Raw genomic sequence first — 20543 nt, forward strand, 5'->3', positions numbered from 1 at the left:
GACAGTAGCAAAGACAGATAGGTAAAACTTGAAACTTGTCACCTATGGTTCAAGGTGCAAGAAAGGAGTCACTCACCACATAAATTTTCCCGTGATAAGCAGCGACCCTAAGGCCACGTGGGCGAGTGCTCATGAGAGCGATTATGGTCCATTCGCCAGTGAGTGGGTCATAGCACTCCACAGTAGCATGTGTATCAGCTCCATTGTAGCCGCCACAGATATATATCTAAGAAAACCAATTCAAAAGTGATGAGTGTCATGATGTACATGATTGAGATGGAGATCCAGAAAGTACAGGGTCGTAGTGAACCTGGAGCCGACCACAGGAAGCACATGGCACAAGGTAGGAGATTTACAGATAAAGTTCACCGTGACACAAACATAGAAGTATGTGCAATGGATAGTGTAGGACAGGGTTCCCCAATTTCCGTACTAGCGGGCCAGAATCCAATGAGCTACAGAGCTGCACAATGCCCAGGATGTTCAGCTGATCGGCGGCCGCCAGGAGGTTCTCCACGTTGTCAGTTGTGACGAGCACAGAGTACGCGTAGGCGTACTCGATGATCTGCTGCATCGTATCTGGGGAAACGCCTGGGAAGTGGTAGTCCCCTTTTCCTGAATCCTTCCAGTAACCGGTTAACAGAGCCCTGAAGGACAGTACAGATGTGAGTCATTTAATTAAAAATAGGGTTTGCAGACAAAGTTAACAAGGGATTTTCTAATTCTTAAGTTGAGGAACCTCCACTACAGATAATCACATATGTACTTAAGAACTAGGAACCAGGACAGAAAGGGCTTTAATATTTTTTTTTTTTGCGGCAGTGGGTCCCCATTAAATTTTTCACTTGGATCTGTGGGCAGTCCCCTGCAATATTAGTTTGCCTTTGAATGACGTGGTCCCATTTCAATATTTTTATACTACTACTATAATAATAATAATTATTATACTAATAATTTTAAGTATTATTTTTATTATCATTATATGTCCAAAGTTAAGGTGGTTCACTTAATAACTAGCTCAGAAATATTTGTTATTAGCCCTGTACTCTAATTTAACACAATTATGCATTTATGAAACTTTCTGTCATCACAGACGCTCATTGCCGGGGACAAATCATTGCTAAAGAAACAAAACTAACATTGAATGTAAGAAAACAATATATGTGATGTTTAGTAAATTCATTTGAGTTAAAATACCATTCTTTTCATGAATGGTACATGGAGCAGACGTATTGCATGGTGCTCTGTAAAATTGTGTTAAAATTTGTAACACCGATGTTTAAAGGGACTTTAAGGGACTAGTTCATATGTATGCACGGAGCGTATTTTGTGACAAATGTTTTATCACCTTTGGAAAAAGAAATAAAGTACATGTATAATTAAAAGGTTTTAGATTTTTCCTATAGGCTTTTCCTTTGAGTAAAAAAAAGCAGTGAAAACGGGCTTTCAGGTAATTTACCTGGAAAAATAAAGTTTAAATAAATGAAATAAATGCTCTAATAGTACACGTAAGTTAGTGGTTTATTTATTGTTAGTTACTGTAATGTTGTGCTGCTTTATTTGTTTAATCGTCTAGTCTGTGAGGAAGGCATTCAAGTACGAATTGCAATGTATTTTGTACATGACAATAAACTCTTAATCCTTGGAATAAATGTATTTGATCTTTTTCCTGGCAACTCTCTTTTTATACAGGGCCATTATATACAATAGTTAATTTTTTTCACTGCTGAGAGTTTGTACCAGGACTTGGTTATTGTAAATTTAATGTGCATGCAGGTGTTATTTGTATAGATTCATCTACACCCTTCTGGCAGTGCTGCTATCGCAGTCAGGTCTCGCACACTTTGAGCAGTAGTTTATACTCCACCCCTGCAGCCGCCGGCAGATGGCGCTCCACGTCCCGTCAGCTGCACACAGACCTAAGTCCAAGTCGTTAGTCCAACGCACCCATAGTCTTGTGATGACATGTGATTGAGAAAATGTCATCAGGTGGCTGTTTAGCGGTTCAGAGGATTAGCTGGACTTGATTTTGATTGAATGACACCTGGAGGAAGTTTTAAGGGTAGAGGACCTTGTTTAGAAGCAAGAAGGGGAGAGAGACGGCGGGGTTGTTTCGTGAGGCAGGGACGGTGTTGGATGCTCAGTTGACAAGAAAGGATGTTTTGTGCCATGTTGGATTGACTTTCGGATGGAGTGACCAGCGAGGGACGTGTGGAAAGACTTTGTGTGCGTTTTCGGTGGGCTTTTGGGACGCAGATACCCACAGACTGATCTACGGACATACGGGATGGTCTTGGCGGCTACTGGACAGAGGGAAGTTCGGTGGTTGTTTTAATCTTAGATCCTGTGAGTGTGTGTGTGTGTGTGTGTGTGTGTGAGAGAGAGAGAGAGAGAGAGAGAGAGAGAGAGAGAGAGAGGGGGGGGGGGATTAGGGAGGTATATTTACTATGGTTTAGCGTGGAAAGTGGGTGGCTTATTGGGAGTGTTTTATGTATTGAGCATTTATTTATGCATAATAACGAGGTATGTTAAAGTCTAACCTATCCCTGCTTTAGACCTTTTGGGGGGTGTGCAACACTGCATGATGGTGGGTGGCGCTAGCTGCTGGCTTGGTGCTCCGTAGGTTAGATAGTATAACCCGTATTCCTGCCTGCATTCACTTAAACCTGGTATCTTTTATGAACAGTATATTTAGTAAAGAATAAAGGAAAGTGTATTTGTTACCGTGTTCTGTGTGGGTTTTTGTGAGGAATCTGGGGACGACGACCTGACCGGTTAAAAGAGGCGGTGGCAGCGTAAGGAAATTGCTGTGACATTACAGTCTATTGGGTGGGTGGTAACGGTGACTCTTAGCATCTTGCGAAGACTTCAAAGGTAAACCTTACAACGAGAACACGTGTGTACTTTTCTAGGCGTGCTTCCAGAACAATCCCATAAGACGTTGCTTAAGGGACAGCTTGACTGCGGAATGAAAGAATGTGGTGTTCACTGTAAATACAACACTGCAGGAAAGCTTCACAATCAGGATTGAGGAGAGCCTAAAAATGAGACGCAATTTGAATAATCTAACCGTAAATTAGATTTTCGCTGATCGGGTGCAGGATCCCGCCTCCCCAGCTTGTAGTATCACAGCTTTTTATTTGTATGCATACGTTCTTTAAAATGCCTGGTGCGCATGTCATTGATTTTTGGGATGAGCAATGCCACAATAGCCGAAAGATTGTGTTACTGTTATAACGTAAAAGAATTTACAATGTGCGTTGATTACCTCATTAGTACTATTCCAGGGTGCTTTCTTAGGGAAAATATATTAAACTTGTATGAAATGAACCTGCAGTGTCAACTCAACCTTATCAACCAAAGTTTTGTTATACCGCGACAAGGCTGAAGTTGTCTTCTAATTCTCCAGCTTCTTCGCAGGATCCGTGCCTCCTTAAAAGGGGATGCCGTTTCGACCGAATCCACTAGAGGGCGCTGCTAAATTGAAGACTCCATAAATGTATTCCTTATGTCTGAAATTTGTTCTTTTAAATTAAATTTGGAATCTGAGCTGTGTATTTGATTTCTCAGATATTATTTGAAGATACGTCACTACAATTTTCAGTTTAATTCCCTCTGAAATTGGAAGTCTTTCATTAAGATGTACTGCACAAGCTGCAGTTTCTGTAACTTGTCGGATTTAAGGTACCGCAGTTTAAATGGACTTCATATTCGTTCACTTACATTTTGCCCAGACTACCTCAAGTTCGACAAGATACCCCGATAAGCCAGTAACTCCGCTTCGTAGTACAGGCCGCTGTTCTCGTCTAGCTCCATTTATTTTTGTTCCTTGTTATCCCAGTGTAGTCTTCAGAGTTAGTGGTTTGTGTTTTCTAGGGTCAGTGCCTGGTAATTGTTCCAATCGTTGCTCGTTGTCCTGCACCCTCTGTGATTGGTCGATTGTCTGATGTCCCACACTTTGATCCTCTTATTAGCCCAGTTGGCTTGTTTAACTGCCTGCCTCTGCTCAGTTGTTTACTCGGTCATTGTGTGTTCATGTTGCTGTGTGTTTTATAATCCTGCTTCCTCTGTTATACCTCGTCTGTGTATATGTATGTGTGTGCGCCGAGACACATTAGGGGATGATGAGGTTCAATATTTATTAACTTCAGCTCCGGGTCTAACGCACACACACTCAACTTCACTGTGTTGCCGCCTTCGACTTCCCGCCTGTGCTGCCATAACTATATGCTACTACTGCCCTCTCGTGGTTGAATCCAAGCTATTACAGTATCTATGTATGTGTGTATTTATATGTATGTATATATAATATAGTGTGTGTGTGCAGGAATATTTCAAAGACAAGTCTGGTGGTACCTGAAGCACAGCCGTCTCTGTGTTGCACAGTTGGTTTCAGTATCCAAATGTCCCTTCAATTACAGTACGTGCTTCATTCTGATAACGCAAGATATTTTGAATGATACGGTTTGTTCTTTATAAATGTATATAATTTTATTTCAGTATTTCATTAAACAGTATGATTGAGTGAAAGGACCAAAACATATATTGACCAGTTCTTGTCTTTTTATCAATCTTGGAGGGACGTCCAGTTCTTGGTGACTCTGCGGTGTGTTTCATGGTATCTAAGGCCGTGGAAACTTGCCCTTCCTGCTGACACACCTTTCTGCAATATGATCCTTTTCATGTTTTTTTTTTAAGCTTTCTGTGAAATATGACTTTTGGTGTAAGATACAACTGAGTAAAGGTCATGAGAGAACCTACCTGGACAGCTGAGCTTTATTTGGGGTTAATCAGTCACTTAACTGATGGCAGGTGTGTCCCCAAAAAGCCTGAATGCTGTAATTAAATCAAAAGGTGCTCCAACATAATATTAGTTTATGGGTGTGCGCACTTAGCTAGCTTATGTACTTTTCTTGTTTAAAATTTTTTCCCCCCAAACACATTTTTGTTTTTCGGTTGAATTGTATAGATTTTAGGTCACGTTAAAAGTGGAAAAAGTTTTGAAATGACTTGTGGTCAATTTTTTTTTTTTTTACATCATGAAAACCTGGCATGTTAACAGGGATGTGTACATTTTTTATCTCCACTGTACCAGGGCATAACAATGTGGAACAACTAAAATAACCAATCAGCACAGGACAACAAGAAGCAGACGGCGTAACAAGGACCGAAAGTAAGAAACCTTAAACACTAAGGGTTAATAACGCTAGAGAAGACTTGGAATAAGAGTCTAAGCAGAACAAAGTTAGACAAGCAGGTTACACCTTAAACAGGGACACAAAGAGAGACAAAAGATACTAAGGAAACCAAAAACCAATAAAACTTTGAGGTGAACTCATGACTGGAGGGGTTTAGCCTCTAAGCCATGTACTCAACCCACTGAGCGACACCTGCTGATCAAAAGGACACAAGACACACAGGACAGGTTCGGACAGGTACTGGCGCAAACGTTTAATTGTCTGGTAAAATTTAACTTCATAGAGGTTTAGGAACTGAAGTGGTGTCCATTTAGCCATCCAACAAGATATCAGTAACTTTTTGGAGAACAGAAAAAATTCTTGTTAGTTTTTGTTTTACTTTTTTTTCTGAGCATTTTACTACACTTTCTAGCCACATAAATAGCTTTAAACATTTTCTTTGACTGCCTACGACTTTTCTTCAGTACTGTGTATGCGTCTACATGCATTTCCTCAGACAGAAAAATGACCTGGAACATGTCGTCCTTGGTTAAATTTGAGGCATTTCTGTATGCAATTAGCAGGTAATCTGGGTGTTTAATGTCATTGCATGCTTGTTGATTTTGACTCCACTCTTCTTTGTACACATTATTCTCACAAATAAAACATGACAGCTGTACAGCCAAAGGATTTATAGCATCTGTTTTACCCTGAGACACATGGGGCTCTGAGGCTCACAGCTGGGACTCAAAATGCTAAATGAGAATCACTGAATATTTACTACCACATGTATGTATTATGCCCTTATTCTTTTAAAAGTTGCACAATTTCATTTTCGTAAATACATTAATAAAACAAACCTGAGCAATTTCATAATAGGAAATAAATGCTTTTGCATGATTATTTGTCCAGCTATGGACATTCAGTGGCACCCCCAGAAAATATAGATTTAGATCCTTCCCTGAAGACACCCACAGCGTGAGGACCAGTAATATTACTTTTAAGGAGGAAAAGTTGCAACTACTTGAAGCTAGTCCATAGCCATACTAACAACTGAAGCTTACTTTATGTTCCTCATTGGAGTTGGTACGTTCCAACGGTCTCTTCTGCAAGCTCAGTCAGTGATGCAAACAAGAGATGTGATTAGTGCGGATATTTCTGGATGTTTGGCGCAGATTATGGTTGAGTTTCGATACAGAGAACTGTCTATACAGCATGCCAGTTACTGATGGAAGAAATCACTGAGCCATTTCTCCAGTTTATTTTAGGAACCTTGGTTCCTGTTTCTGACCTGTGTGTTCCTAGTTTGCATGTTCTCTCTCTCACGCACGGATCTGGCAGTTCTAGATTCCACCTACAGGCCAAAGACATACAGTGAGGCTGATGGGTATCTCCAAAGTGCCTGGAGGGTGGTTTGCCCCATGATGGTCCCGGGTGAACCCAGCTTTGTGCCCTGTGTTACCTGATAGACTCTAGTCCAGTCTGTAGTGCTGCACTGTATTCCGTGGTAGGAAGGAAGAAGTGGGGTTTGGTTAGGCTTCAGAAATATTGCATAGAGGTTATAAAAAAACGCAGCCTTGCACAGATGGCACAGAAGGGTGCAGGGGCATGTCAGATGAGCCGTGGTACCTCCTCAATGCCAGTTCTAGTGACCAGTTATCAAGCCCAGTCAAGCGGGCAGAGAGGAAATGATTCTTATTCCTCCATAAAAGTTGGTGCTCTCCTCCATGCATGGATGGATGGATGATTGCAGGAGCCCGACCATGACCTGTAGCAGCAGCGTTTGTCACCACTCAAATCACACGTTTGCCTGTGGCCCCCTGTTGGCCAGAAGCAGTTACTACACTAAATATTATGTATACACATTCCATCCATCCATCCATCCATTTTCCAAACCGCTTATCCTACTGGGTCGCGGGAGGTCCGGAGCCTATCCCGGAAGCAATGGGTTATTCTGTTTCTTTTCTTCTCTCTGTTTGCCCCTGTCTCCCGACCTGTCTACCCCCTACTGTGATGTTTGTGTACATGTATGGTCGGTTGATGGCCTGTTTTTCGCTGGTACTCGTGACTAGTGACATGGTATATTGCAACAGCAATAAAGGGTTTTCATCATCATCATCGTCATCACTTTCGTTTTACTGTAATATTTTATGGGTTTTTTGTTATTTCAGTCTTAGTTATGATAATCTATCTTTTTATATATTTTGTTTTTCCCAGAAGCTGGTGAAAAAAATATTTTGATGCGCATATGTACAGTGTATGTTAGTATATGACATGTAAAATTCCCGGATGGAGTAATGATTAATGATATATACATGTAGACTAAATGAAAATGGAAATTATATAACGGGGACATATGTGCTGTAAGTGAAAATGTAAATGTTTTATGAAACAGGCCTGGGGGCTGAAGCTAATTCAGTGGTAAAGACATGAGCTCGTCTCTTGGAGGTCGACGTGAGGAGGTCTGCACTGGAAAAGACCACACTGAGTGAGTGTACCCTTATTGGTAACTGAAGGGTAACAGCGGGAAGCTGTTACCCTTCAGTCAACTTCACTATCCAATGTTGTGTCAATAGTCATGATCAGCAAGGAACATTCTTAGATATTAAAGTCGTTTACTCTGGTATTTGCGCTCTGGCTGTGAATGCAGCAGGTGTCCACAGTGTAACAGGCAGGCAGGTACACAGACAGACTGACTGGCAAGCAGATAGATAGACAGACAGATGAAGAGGCAGGCAGGCAAGCAGGTAGAGAAATAGAGAGACAGGAAGGCAGATAGACAGGCAGGCAGACAGACAGGCAGGTAGATAGACATGTCTAGGAGGGCAGAATGAGGCTGTGCGACCCTGATAAATACTCCTGCTTCCTGTGAGGTTTTATGTATTTCCTCTCCAGGACCAAACAGCTGTCTCCCTTCCTCCATCTCTGAGCTACAGGATGGTATGTGTCACCTAACCTCTGCACACTGCACGCAGTGATTTGCAGTGATTTGCATATGCCATAGGATGCTTGGCCCTTTGCCTCCTTCCTGATCCAAACTTCTAGGGTCTCCATGGGTAACCAGCATCCTGATGCCATGAAGAGGGTGTTGAGGAAGAGGAGAAGCTTCATGGTGTAGTAATACCAGCCACATTTAAATCAACATGTAGGAAAAAAAATCACCTGAGCTGCAAAACACATAGCAATCCAGTGGGGGCGCTGTTTGGCTCATTGAGTTTGGATGCTATGTCTATGATGGGAAGGTCACCTGTTCAATGTCACTACTGGGCCCCTCCGTAAGGCCCTTAACCCACCGTTACTCCAGGCACTGTTTGGCCCTGCTTTCTCAAAAATGTCGCTTTTTATGAAATTGTCTGTTAAATCTAACATTCATTTAATTGATAGAAATGTGCATCACTGGTGAAAGGTAAGCAAGTACTTAACAGTGATAAATTCAGTGTCTTACTTTTAACAGGGTTCTAAATACATATATAAAGCAAGCTGTGATTGGAAAGCAGTTCATACCCAAAATGGTACAATGGCCAAAAAAATCCATCCGTCTGTGTCTGCACTCGTTCTGCCGTCTTATTCGAAACCAAAGCGGGTCGTACCTCCCACTTCACCTGGTGTCAGTCAGAATGGCACAGGTGTAATATTCACTGTCGAGGTGTCACTTTTCATTCATGTTGTAATTATGGAGACCCCAGCTGCCTTACTGTGAGGTCAAAGCGAAACGTGGCTTTCATGGGTTTTTCAAATGTTGCCACACGAATGCAGCAGTGCTATTACCTGTCAAAGTTTACAGGTTTTCAGTGACTGACATTTCAGTCACATTTAACTGATTTTACTGGGTCACATGATCGGGGGCGGGGCCTCAGGATTGCATTTCTCTCCACAGTGGGATTTCAGTCACTACAGTCATTGATAAAACAAACACCCAGCAAAGTATTTTTATTCTGTTCTTCAGCTGTATGATCCACTGAGGTGAAATATCGTTCTCGTTGGTTATAGAGCAAATGGAATGATAAATAGAATATAAATAGAGACATATAAACATGATATTTTAAGACATAGATAAATAAAATGCAGTTGAGCCACCTGAGTTACTAGTCCTTAAAACAGACCCAGTCTTAGACTTGAACTCTCAACAAAGACACTGTGCTTTCTGTGAACTTTCCGAGGGAACCCTGGGCTTTGAGTTAAAGCCAGCGGTTCATTTTCAAATAATGCCAGATAAAAATAAATTCCCCCATGCCCACTGGCCCCCTGCTCCTCAATCACATCAATGCAGTGTAACGGCAGTAAGCTTTATTACAGTGTTGGCGTTGTGATGGGAAGCATACTCAAACTGCAGAATCATGTGTATGCCCCCCCACCCCCACACACAAAAACCACCCCCTGCCCTCCAAAGTATTTACTACTCAGCAACCCAAAAAGGCCAACCTCGGACAGCAGACATATCACTCAATACTGACTCTGAAGGCAAGAAGGGCCACGAGAGAGGTGAGTGGACTTTCCTTTCTGTTGCAGTGGCGAAGAACGTGCTGTAACATCTGTGTGATTTGGCTACGCTGAGCAGTAGGTTGCTTCCAGGTTCAAAATTTCTGAGACAGCAGTACCCAGGAACAATTTGAGGAGACACTGGGAACGACCAGAAACCAGCCAGGTAAAGGGCGGAAGCGACATTCTAATGGCAGAGATGACCGTCAACTTATCCGACAGGTTCTCATGAATCGTAGGAAGACATCAAGTAACCTTCAAAAGGAACGGGAAACAGTGTTTGTGTGTGTATCACTAATGTGCCAATATGAGAGAGTACAGTGTGAAAATAGAGCAAGAGGTAATACATTAAATTCTAGATTTTTTTTGTCTTCAAAATCAATAAAAAAGACATTGAAAGTCATTATTGTCAATTATCTGTCCGTCAAATAGTATCTCATCACAAGCCTTTTAAAGGCAAATCCTCATTTTTTTCTAATTTCTTATGTGTGCTGATTAATGGTGGGTCAGGAGGACAGCGGCAGTGAGCTTCATGTGATTACCGTACATCTCAGATCTCAGAGTGAGGAGAACAGAGGGACAATTTTCCTCCAGTGATATGAAGTCACAGCACAAACTCTTGGTGTGAAAGGTGACCGTCGAGGGGTGTGCTGCTGTGCACCTCAGTGGGTCAAGATGCTATGCCTGTGATCAGAAGGTTGCTGGTTCAACTCTCACTGCTGGCAAAATGACTTCACCCTTAACCCCATACTGCTCAGGGACGGGCTGCCCTTGCTAACTCAGAAAAAGCTGTTATTTTGTATAAAATAATTTGCTATGTAAATTAAGATGCCCTTTTACTTCACTGGAACATCGCATGAACATTCATGTCTTACTGTGTAATCTTACTGGGACAGCTAAGTACAGCTACACAAGCTACAAAGCAACTGTACACATATAACAGCAAGTATTACCTAATTAACAGTTACTTACTAAGGTGTTCACTAACATTTACGTATACGGCTTTAAATTATACCTTACTGGTTAAAATATTTGTTGATTTATTACAGTTAAGTGACGCCTTGATCCGGAAGCACAAAAAATGCTTTCTCTCACAAACTTTTTTATCAACAAATATCAGAAGTTTGTCACTTAATCGAGTTTCTAAGACCATCTTTTACTGCACCTGTCTATGTATGATGTATTAGACTAGCACAAAATAATTATGAAGCTTATAAATAGAAATGAAAATTCCTATGAAACCGGAAACATAAGCTTGCCGGCAGCACTGTGTCGCACGGCACACAATTTGCTCATTTTTAATTTGATTTCTGCCTCTACTGACACATCCCTTTTTGGCTGTGTCACCCTGGCATCGGGCTCCGATTGTGGGTCACTTATATAGTGGGTGTCACTCTGTCACTCTGCTTCCTGGTGAGATGGAAGCCAGCGTGACTGTCAGGTAAAAGAGAGTCAGGTTCTGAGACAGAGAGCCTCAACCTGCGTCTAAAACGGGGAGCCTCCATCCATTTATAAAACAGAGCCTCCGCCTTCCTATAAATCAGAGAGCCTCCATCCATTTATAAAACAGAGCCTCCGCCTTCCTATAAATCAGAGAGCCTCCATCCATTTATAAAACAGCCTCCGCCTTCCTATAAATCAGAGAGCCTCCATCCATTTATAAAACAGAGCCTCCGCCTTCCTATAAATCAGAGAGCCTCCATCCATTTATAAAACAGCCTCCGCCTTCCTATAAATCAGAGAGCCTCCATCTACCTCTAAAACAGAACCTTTACCTGCATGCCTCTAAAACAAAGAACTGCCCCCAATTTATTAAACAGAAAGCCTCCATCTACCTGTAAAACAGAAGGCCACTATATTTGTCAAGGGTGACCTCGGCAGGTCTTTGTCCCATCCGCTAGCAATGACATGTGGCAGTATATAAAACCATAAAAACATTCCTTCCAAGTGCAGTTTAATTTTCTGTATACAGTAACAGTGGTAACAGTGCAACAGTGCCCCCTAGGGTGGTATCACGGTAACTACAGAGCTGGGTTTCACTATCCTATTCGATGCTCTCATAAATACCACAAAGTTGAGAAAATCAATACAATTTCGACCCAACCCACCTTGGACACAAACTTGTTACACCTCTGCCATCTGGTAGATGCTGCAGAACCCTGTACGCAGACACAAACTGGCTGAGGAACAGTTTTTACCTCACATCCATCACACTTCTGAACTCACAGCACTGATCTCAAACATTCTGATGCAATACCCCACATGTGCAATATCCATATTTATGTGCATTTAAAACACTTGATAAGCTCTACTTCTGTGAATTGCTCACCCACCAACTTACCAGCACCGTATTGTGTGTGTGTATGATTCTATACATGTACAGTGTCTGTACATCATTTATTTTCTGATTCTGTTTTATGCCTCGGATTCTATTTAAATGTAAGTTTACTGTGCATCTGCTGGCGTGTTCCAAACTAAATCTCATTGTACTTACAATGACAATAAAGCATCTCTATCTTCGTCTGTATATAAACTAGGCAACAGTAACACTGTTGCCTCACCAGTCAAGTTAAAAGGGTTAAAATTCCACCTCTGCTGACCGTGGTGTGGGTTTCCTCTGGCAGTCCAATGGCATGTACACAGGCTGCGTGGTACCTTTAATAGCCTAGAAGTGGACCTGCATCCTGTCCTCCAGTGCTGTGCCTCTTGGGATGGACTCCAGCACCTCAAAATCCTGACAAGCATAAGTGGCTAGAAGCTGGATGAATGTGCACCTGAAGACACAGCTCAGATATTTTACATCGCTGGATAAAGTATGAATAAATCTGTACCCGCTGAAAGGCAAACTCTGTTGATGTCCATCTAAGAATAAGGATTATTTCTCTGAGCCTCAGTGTTTACTTCTGTCTCTGTTTTTGTCTACAGCGAGGTGCCTGAGTACAAAACCTCAATGACAATACACTGACATTAGGTTTATATTTGTCTTTGTTTTCTTCACCCATTGGCCTAGTCTACTTTTTGTTCCTGGGAAAAGGATTTGCATTCTTAAGTTCATTTCACACCGTTAATCTGGAATGTTGGTATAAGCTATATCAATGAATAGTTTCCCAATAATAGCAGGAAAATCTATTTCCCATAATTTGGCAGCATTTGGTGATTGGAGATGTAAATTCAGTAATTAAGCAGTGTGGGGGTATACTGGTGTTAATTAATAATATGTTCTATATTGTTACAGATTCCAATGGCTTCCTCAAGATTATTTGGACAGTATTGCAGATGTCCTTAAAAACACAGTCCGCTACCTTGAGAATCCAATTCTTGACGACAGTGATTTTATTTACTATAGAATAGAACAGATAGAAACTACTCTAATCAGATCTTTTCTGAAACGTGAAACTGATTTAGTTTTAGAAAACTTGTCAAGAGCAAAGCTGCTCTTGAAGTGTGAACCCAAAAATGTCTGCACAGGTTTTGTTGTAACACCAAGTCATACAGGTACTAGAGGTCAACCTAAAATTAATGTCACCAAAGATCAGCTGGAGTTTTTCCTGGACCATAACTTCTCAGTTCCACAGATAGAAGAAATGTTGGGTATTAGTACAAGAACTGTCCACAGAAGAATGGAAGAACATGGACTTTCAATCCATAGCACTTATCAATATCTGAGGAAGACCTGCATAACCTGGTGACAAATGTGATCACAGAGTTTCCAGATTCAGGCTACAATAACGTGTCAGGGTTTCTTTGCAGTATGGGAGTGAGGTAAGTTTTAGATAAATCTTAAGCATCAACCATATTTGTCTATAATCAAACAACAAATTTAGTTTTTTATAAATATATATATATTTGCTTGCCTCAGAACGTATGCAGGTAACTGCAGCACATACTGTACATTCACTACTGTCTGTAGTAATTTGAATTACCAATTCATCTTTTTTATGTCTTTCAAAATTTAGGGTGCAGAAAAAGAGGCTAAGGGAAGTTATGAGGGCTGTCAATCCCATTGGTGTTTTCTTAAGGGGCCTGACAATTAACACCATCAAGTGAGGAGGCTATAGTGTACCATCGCCATGGGCACTCTGGCACATTGATGGCAATCACAAGTTAATCAAGTTAGTAATAAACAATTTACATAAATATTATGAACATTTCTATTACTGAAAATCAAACTGCTGCTTCAATTTGACCAGATCATCTTAATATAGTTACAAAATTAATATAAAATATATATATATTAAATGATTTCTTTATTTTTTAATAGGTGGAGGATTATAATCCAAGGAGGAATTTGTTGTGATCGCCGGTGAAGGGGGTGATCGCACGGGCAGGCAGACGGGCAGGAAGCAGGCAAGCAGACGGAATACGGGGAAAAACGGGAATTTATTCACGGTACAGGGACCAGGAAACATCTGACATCGACTAACATCCATGACGGACAAGACATGGACTGAAATAGACGGGACTGGGCGACACAGCTGGGCAAGATCAGGGAAGCACACGTGGATAATGAGGGGGCGTGGCACACACGAGGAGCGGACGAGCCGGGCGTGACAGAATTGGTGGATACAGCAGAAAAATCATGTATCTAAAAGCTGGCACCAATAACAAAGCCTCAGTTATTAAAAACTTTCTTGAATCTGTGAACCAGTAGTGTTAGTGAAGAATACTGCTGGGCTTTGAACTGTAAAAATTTCATACAATGCAACATCAACTACGCGTAAACAAGCCATTCCAAAACCAGGCGAATTCTTAATTCCAAAGTCCATGTCGCATTTGAAATCTTCATATGAGGCATGGCATGATATTTTTAAGATGTTTGAACAAGTGCTGGCTTGAGGGAACCTTGAAGAATGATGAAGAAAATCAAGTGTAGGTGCAGGGTTACAGCCAAGAGCTGGAATGCTGTCACTTCCGGTGGCAAAAATAAGGATGTCCTCCAGTGTCCGTAAAGGCTGGCTGCTTTTGCCAGGCTTCATGTATAAAGTAAATAAGGCTGAATGGTACTTAAATATATGTGGTTAGAGTGCTGATAGGGGGCGGCATGGTGGTGCAGTGGTTAGCACTGTCGCCTCACACCTCTGGGACTGTCGTGGTTATTTCTCCTTCTCCGCCAAATCAGAAGTCAGAGGTCCGCTTGTGCAGTATCCAGAATTCAGTCTTTATTGCAACAATGAAGTTACAACCAAGGCTAGACACGTAAAAGTGTGTCCAGTACTGTTTTACACCAATTTTTATATAAGTTCTTATCATTTAACAATATCTCGTCACTTAAGCATCATCATTCCTTCAGCCATTCACAATAATTGTTTTTTCCCTTAAATCCACACCCCTAGGTGATAAGTTTGTCCATCATTTCTTTTACCGTTTGGTCTCTCGGCTGAACATAATGGTGGCGTGAGCAGCTCCACTTGGTTTTTTAAAAATGCTCAGCCGTGAACTTCTGGTGAACTCAGGCGAATCCCTTCCTTCAGTAGTAAACCTAGGCAGTTTCAGCCTTTTACACATTGTCTAACTAAAAGGTTGATAATATATTTGTCCTTTAACATAGTGATAAAATATACGCTAATAAAAGTGAATATTCATAGATTCAGGACTAATATAAAGTAGCTAACAGAATCTCAGACTAACAAAAGGTGCAAATACATACTCAGTTGATTACATTGTGTTGATTACATTATAATGTTTATATTGTAATGATTACATCATGGATATTTGGCATACTTTTTAATAATATCATAATACTTGTATTCTACGTTATATAGTACTAAATAATATTCCATAGGACCCGGGTTCGAGTCCCCGCCTGGGTCACATGTATGTGGAGTTTGCATGTTCTCCCCATGTTGTCGTGGGGTTTCCCCCCACAGTCCAAAAACATGCTGAGGCTAATTGGAGTTGCTAAATTACCGATAGGTGTGCATGTGTGAGTGAATGGTGTGTGAGTGTGCCCTGCGATGGGCTGGCCCCCCATCCTGGGTTGTTCCCTGCCTCGTGCCCATTGTTTCCGGGATAGGCTCCGGGCCCCCCGCGATCCAGTAGGATAAGCGGTTTGGAAAATGGATGGATGGATGGATAGAGTGCTGATTTTATGAAGAATTATCATTCTTTAGAATTCCACATCCTTCTAAGTTTGGTTCTAATTGTGGTTGAGGAATACTTACTCTTAGCATCCAAGAGATAGTCTCTCCAATGGCAGATGGCTTCATTTTCGTATGTGTCGCTCCCTCGCTCAGACCTTTGTTCTGTAAACAGCTGTTCAATACTCTCAAGCTTTTCGTTGATCTTTGTAAATACTGTTCTGAATACGCCTGGATGGCTCTGGATAGCATCCAGTAGTCCACGGCAACAAAGACCATCCTGGAACCTATAAAATAGGGAAAAAAAACACTAATTTTGAATGGCCTAAAATCTTTGAACATGGATAATACATAATGATGAACACACCTTTCAAAGTGTGTCCTTGTGCTGAAGGACAAACCAATTAATGATGTCTTGCACCAGTTCGTTTTTATTGCTGACAGTGATGCTTTGCAGACATCCAGCTAGTATCAGGAGGTTCTCACATCTTTCAACAGCTTTGTCCAGGTTTTCCTTAAACTCTGAAGCCACAATCTGATATTGGATTGAAAACATTTATTTTTACAGTGAATTATTTCTTCATCCAAACATTAATATAATATCAAGCTTTTCAAAAACGCACGAGCTGAATATCTCATAAGGAGAACTGACAAGACTTACTAAGTTGTCACGCCCAGCTCGTACGATCCTCATGTGTGCCACGCCCCCTGATTATCCACGTGTGCTTCCCTGATCGTACCCAGCTGTGTCTGATTATGTTTGCCCAGCCTTGTGTATTTCAGTCCGTGTCTTGCATTGGTTCCTGGTCTGTCACTGATGTTAGTCTGCGTCAGATGTTTCCAAGTCCCCGTTACCGAAATAAATCCCCGTTTTTCCCCGTATCCTGCCTGCCTGCCTTGCCTGTTTCCTGCCCGTCTGTCTACCTGTTCGCCGCACCCGTTAACCGGCGATACTGACAGAATGACGGACCACAAGAAGAGAAAGCAGAGGAGAAGGAGACCCGATGAGCCGACGATCAGCCTGGGAGCTTCCTCTCTCGTCAGGCTTTGGGAGCAAGTAGGAGGAGGAACTCCTCCTGCTCCATGAACGGGAGCCGGTCACCGAGGAGCTGCAGCCACCCCTCGAGCGGTATTACTTCCGGCCCGAGCGGCTGGCTAATAGAGGGGCCAGAGTGGTGCGGGACGCTATCCCGCGGGTGCCCTGCACCCTTAAAGGGGCCACGCCCGTCTCTCCTGTGCGGGACCTGGAGGTCCCGCCGCCTGCAGCCGCCCAGCCTGAGGCACTCCCTTCTCCTCTGCCAGCTGCAACCGCTGCGCCTCCGCTGGTGGTTCCAGTTACGCACGCGGCCCTCGCAAATCGATACTTCACCCTCCAGGGACTTTATTGGAGGGTAATGGACGAGCCGGCCATACAAGGCTCCCAGAGGTGGACCAGCCCTGCTACGAAGCTCGAGCCGCCGCCTCCTCTGCCCGCGGCTCCAGCGCAGCCCGAGCAGGCGCTCCCTCTGCCCGCGGCTCCCGAGCAGGTGCTCCCTCTGCCTGCCTAAGCGATCACCCGCTCCCCAGCGCCCGCGGCGAACCTGACACTAAAGAATATGTAAACATTGCTATAGACACTATTTTAAAATTGTACAGCTGTCTGAAATACAATTACACATCTTCTTCCCCTACCTCTGACAGCAAGCTTTTTATTTCATGATCATGAATGTCAATGTCTCAATGTCAAAGTAAGTTCATTGTAATGAGCAACTGTTCTTTCAACATTTTGAGATGTCAAGTTTGCAGCATTTAAGTGCTATTTTTGTGACAGTGCATTTACATGCTTGAAAAGATATGCAAATCACCAAATTAACCCAGAAAGGGGCTTCAAGGTGGAGAAAGGAGCAAAAAGACAAGCTGTGAATTCAAATGTTCTGTCTCTTATTTCACAAATAGCTGACTTTGAGTGGAGGGAGGAGCATAAGTTGCCCTCACAATGCGATCTCTGAACATTGTGAATAACAAAAGTGATGGATGGATGCACACAAGAAGAATTTTGCTATCTTTTAAAAACTGCATGCTGTCATTATATATGTAAAAACCTACTTAATTTGTCTGTATATCCATCCATTTCCCAAACTTATCCTACTGGGTCGCAGGGGATCCGGAGCCTATCCCGTAAGCAATGGGCACGAGGCAGGTAACAACCCGGGATGGGGGGCCAGCCCATTGCAGGGCACACTCACTCTCACATGCATTCCTACGGGCAATTTAGCAACTCCAATTAGCCTCAGCATGTTTTTGGACCATGCGGGGAAACCAGAGTACCCGGAGGAAACCCCACGACACCATGGGTAAAACATGCAAACTCCACACACATGTGACCCAGGCGGAGACTCGAACCCAGGTCCCAGAGGTGTGAGGCAAGAGTGCTAACCACTGCACCACCATGCCACCCCAATTGATAAATCAACCTGTTTATTTCAAGGCAACATAACTTTTAAATGGGAATATTTTACATTATTGATTTAATTTTAATAGAAAGATCCCAAAGCTGGTATCAGTATCAAAGTCAAAATTTTGGTATAAATCCATCTCTAATGTGATGTATTCATGACATGCAAAGTCTATACAGACAGGCACAGAGGCACACACACACACAGAACATGGCTGGGGTTCGAGTGGCCTGTATACCTGGAAATGGGAGGCCACCATGCCAACACTATATACTATATGGTTCTTATTTTTAATTATTGAAAATTATCTAGTTATTTATATGGACCATAACAGTGTATGCAGAATTCTACTCGTATGTGGCATTAATGGCTGATATAATAGGTATGGAATACATACTGTAGGAGACTGTTGCAACAAGTTGTCAGGTGCCTGACCAAGCCTCTTCTCAAAGGAAAATCGAGAGATTATGAGCTTAAGGGCCAATAAGGCACAGTTTACGTCTCTGCAGTGTAATTAAGGAGAAGCAACTCTCAGCATTATTACTGTACATGCGATGTAATGATCGTGGGCAGCATGGTGGTTAGTGCTTCTGCCTCACAAGAAGAAGGTTCTGGGTTTGGTCCTGGGTCCTCTCTGTGTGGAGTTTGCACACTCTCCCCATGTGCGTGGGGGTTTTTGCCAGGGGCTCCAGTTTCCTCCCACAATCCAAAAGCGTGCAGGATAGGTTGACTGGTGAGTCTAAATTGGCTCCGCGGTGTGTTGGCAACTGCTCAGGTTTGGTTCCTGGGATCGGTCATTATGAGCTTAGCTGAACCTGCTTATGTGATTTATTTTATTTTGTTATTCACTCTTGAAAAAAAAAAGGCAAAGTATAATATCGGCAGATTTTGGGGTGAAGGATGGTATCTGAATACACAAATCACGAGTAATGCCACTATTTACTGCTGTTTGCTGCGCAGGGAGAACATGCTGCTTCGACAACATCTTTCCTCAGTGGAAGAATCGGCCAGAAGATCTTCTGTACCCGTTTCTGCCTGCTGTATGTTTAAATTTTTTATTTTTTTTGTGAAACTGTGCAGCTGAATTGATTGTTATATAAATTAATTCATTAAAGACTCTTCCCACCTGTAGATGGCAGCAGTGAGCTGCTAGGGAAGGTTGAAACTGACCCTCCGACAGAGGGGTCCTCTTGCTGCAGGAGGTCATGCAAGAAAACAGAAGACTGCAGTGAGTGTGTCCATTTGCCGCTGTTGTTTTATCTGCTTTATCAATGTTTTTCCAGTAGCATATTACGTCATGCGTTTCACTAACACCTATTAGTTCAAATAAAAAAAAAGTTGACTCAGTTTCCTACCTGTGTTACTGCGACCAGACCCCTAACCAATACTTAACATATGCACCAGAGAGTGGAAAAGGGAGCATTACTCAACCGCATCCAGTCCTCCAAGCAACAGGGGGCGCAACAGTGCTGCACAAACTGGACGAACTGCAAAGGTTTGATACGCCTGTGATCTGTGTTGTCTCACCTCTAACCACATGTTGTAAAAGTGTCTGCTGCATGTGCAGGTTCATATCGGGCACCGCACACGCCACCAGCTGCTGCTCGGATCCATCGCTGTGTGGGCGAGCTGCTCTCTGCAGCCTGCAGTGTGTCCATCATCAGCTGCCAATGGCTGTCATCAGCCCCCTGCACAGATGCCGTGCTGTGAGTGTCTGCATGTCAGGACACAGGAGTATTACAGTTATGATCTGGGTCACATAGCACCCAGACACCAAACTGTTTGACATTTTACTAGAATGATTAAGGTGCTGTTTCTGAGAATATCAATATTCTGTCAGCTGTCCCAATGTAATTTAACAGGTAAGTTCAGCTTTTAAGTAGACTGTGTGTGTGTGTGTGAGAGAGAGAGAGAGAGAGAAAACCTGTTACTTTGACCTTGTGAGGACATTTTTCCAGTTCCCACAATGGAAAACTCAATGTTATAAAAAGTCTGTCCATGCAATTGATGAACTAAAATACCAAAAGTCCCGTATTACTTATGGTTAAGGTTAGGGCTGGGTAGGGGTTAAGGTTGTCATAGTTAGGATTAGGGTTTTGCCAATAGAAATGAGTCCCCATAAAGATATGAATACAAATGTATTGATATCTATGTGTGTCTCTGTGTGTGTGTTTCCCTAACATTTATAACACCGCCCCAGCCTGTGCGATACCTGTGTAATTAAGCAGTTCAAGTGAAATTTCCATTCCAGTTTCTGAGAAATACACACTTAATATTTAATGACCTTCACGACTGGTCAGGACTGCTGTAAGATTTGATGCACCTTTCATCTCTGCCATACCTCTGTTTTGCCAGTTGGTGGCACTGCCTCCTCT

At 42.4% G+C, this 20543-nt stretch overlaps 1 long non-coding RNA gene across 1 annotated transcript; it reads left to right on the top strand.

Annotated features, from left to right (window-relative positions):
* The first annotated feature begins 5090 nt into the window (after positions 1-5090).
* Positions 5091-9091, top strand: LOC125722848 (uncharacterized). The gene is made up of 3 exons (XR_007386667.1): positions 5091-5173; positions 7573-7665; positions 7828-9091. It is a non-coding gene; the product is annotated as an uncharacterized LOC125722848 (long non-coding RNA).
* Positions 9092-20543: the final 11452 nt, after the last annotated feature.

Source organism: Brienomyrus brachyistius, unplaced genomic scaffold (assembly GCF_023856365.1).
Source record: "Brienomyrus brachyistius isolate T26 unplaced genomic scaffold, BBRACH_0.4 scaffold43, whole genome shotgun sequence".
Lineage (NCBI taxonomy): Eukaryota > Metazoa > Chordata > Actinopteri > Osteoglossiformes > Mormyridae > Brienomyrus > Brienomyrus brachyistius.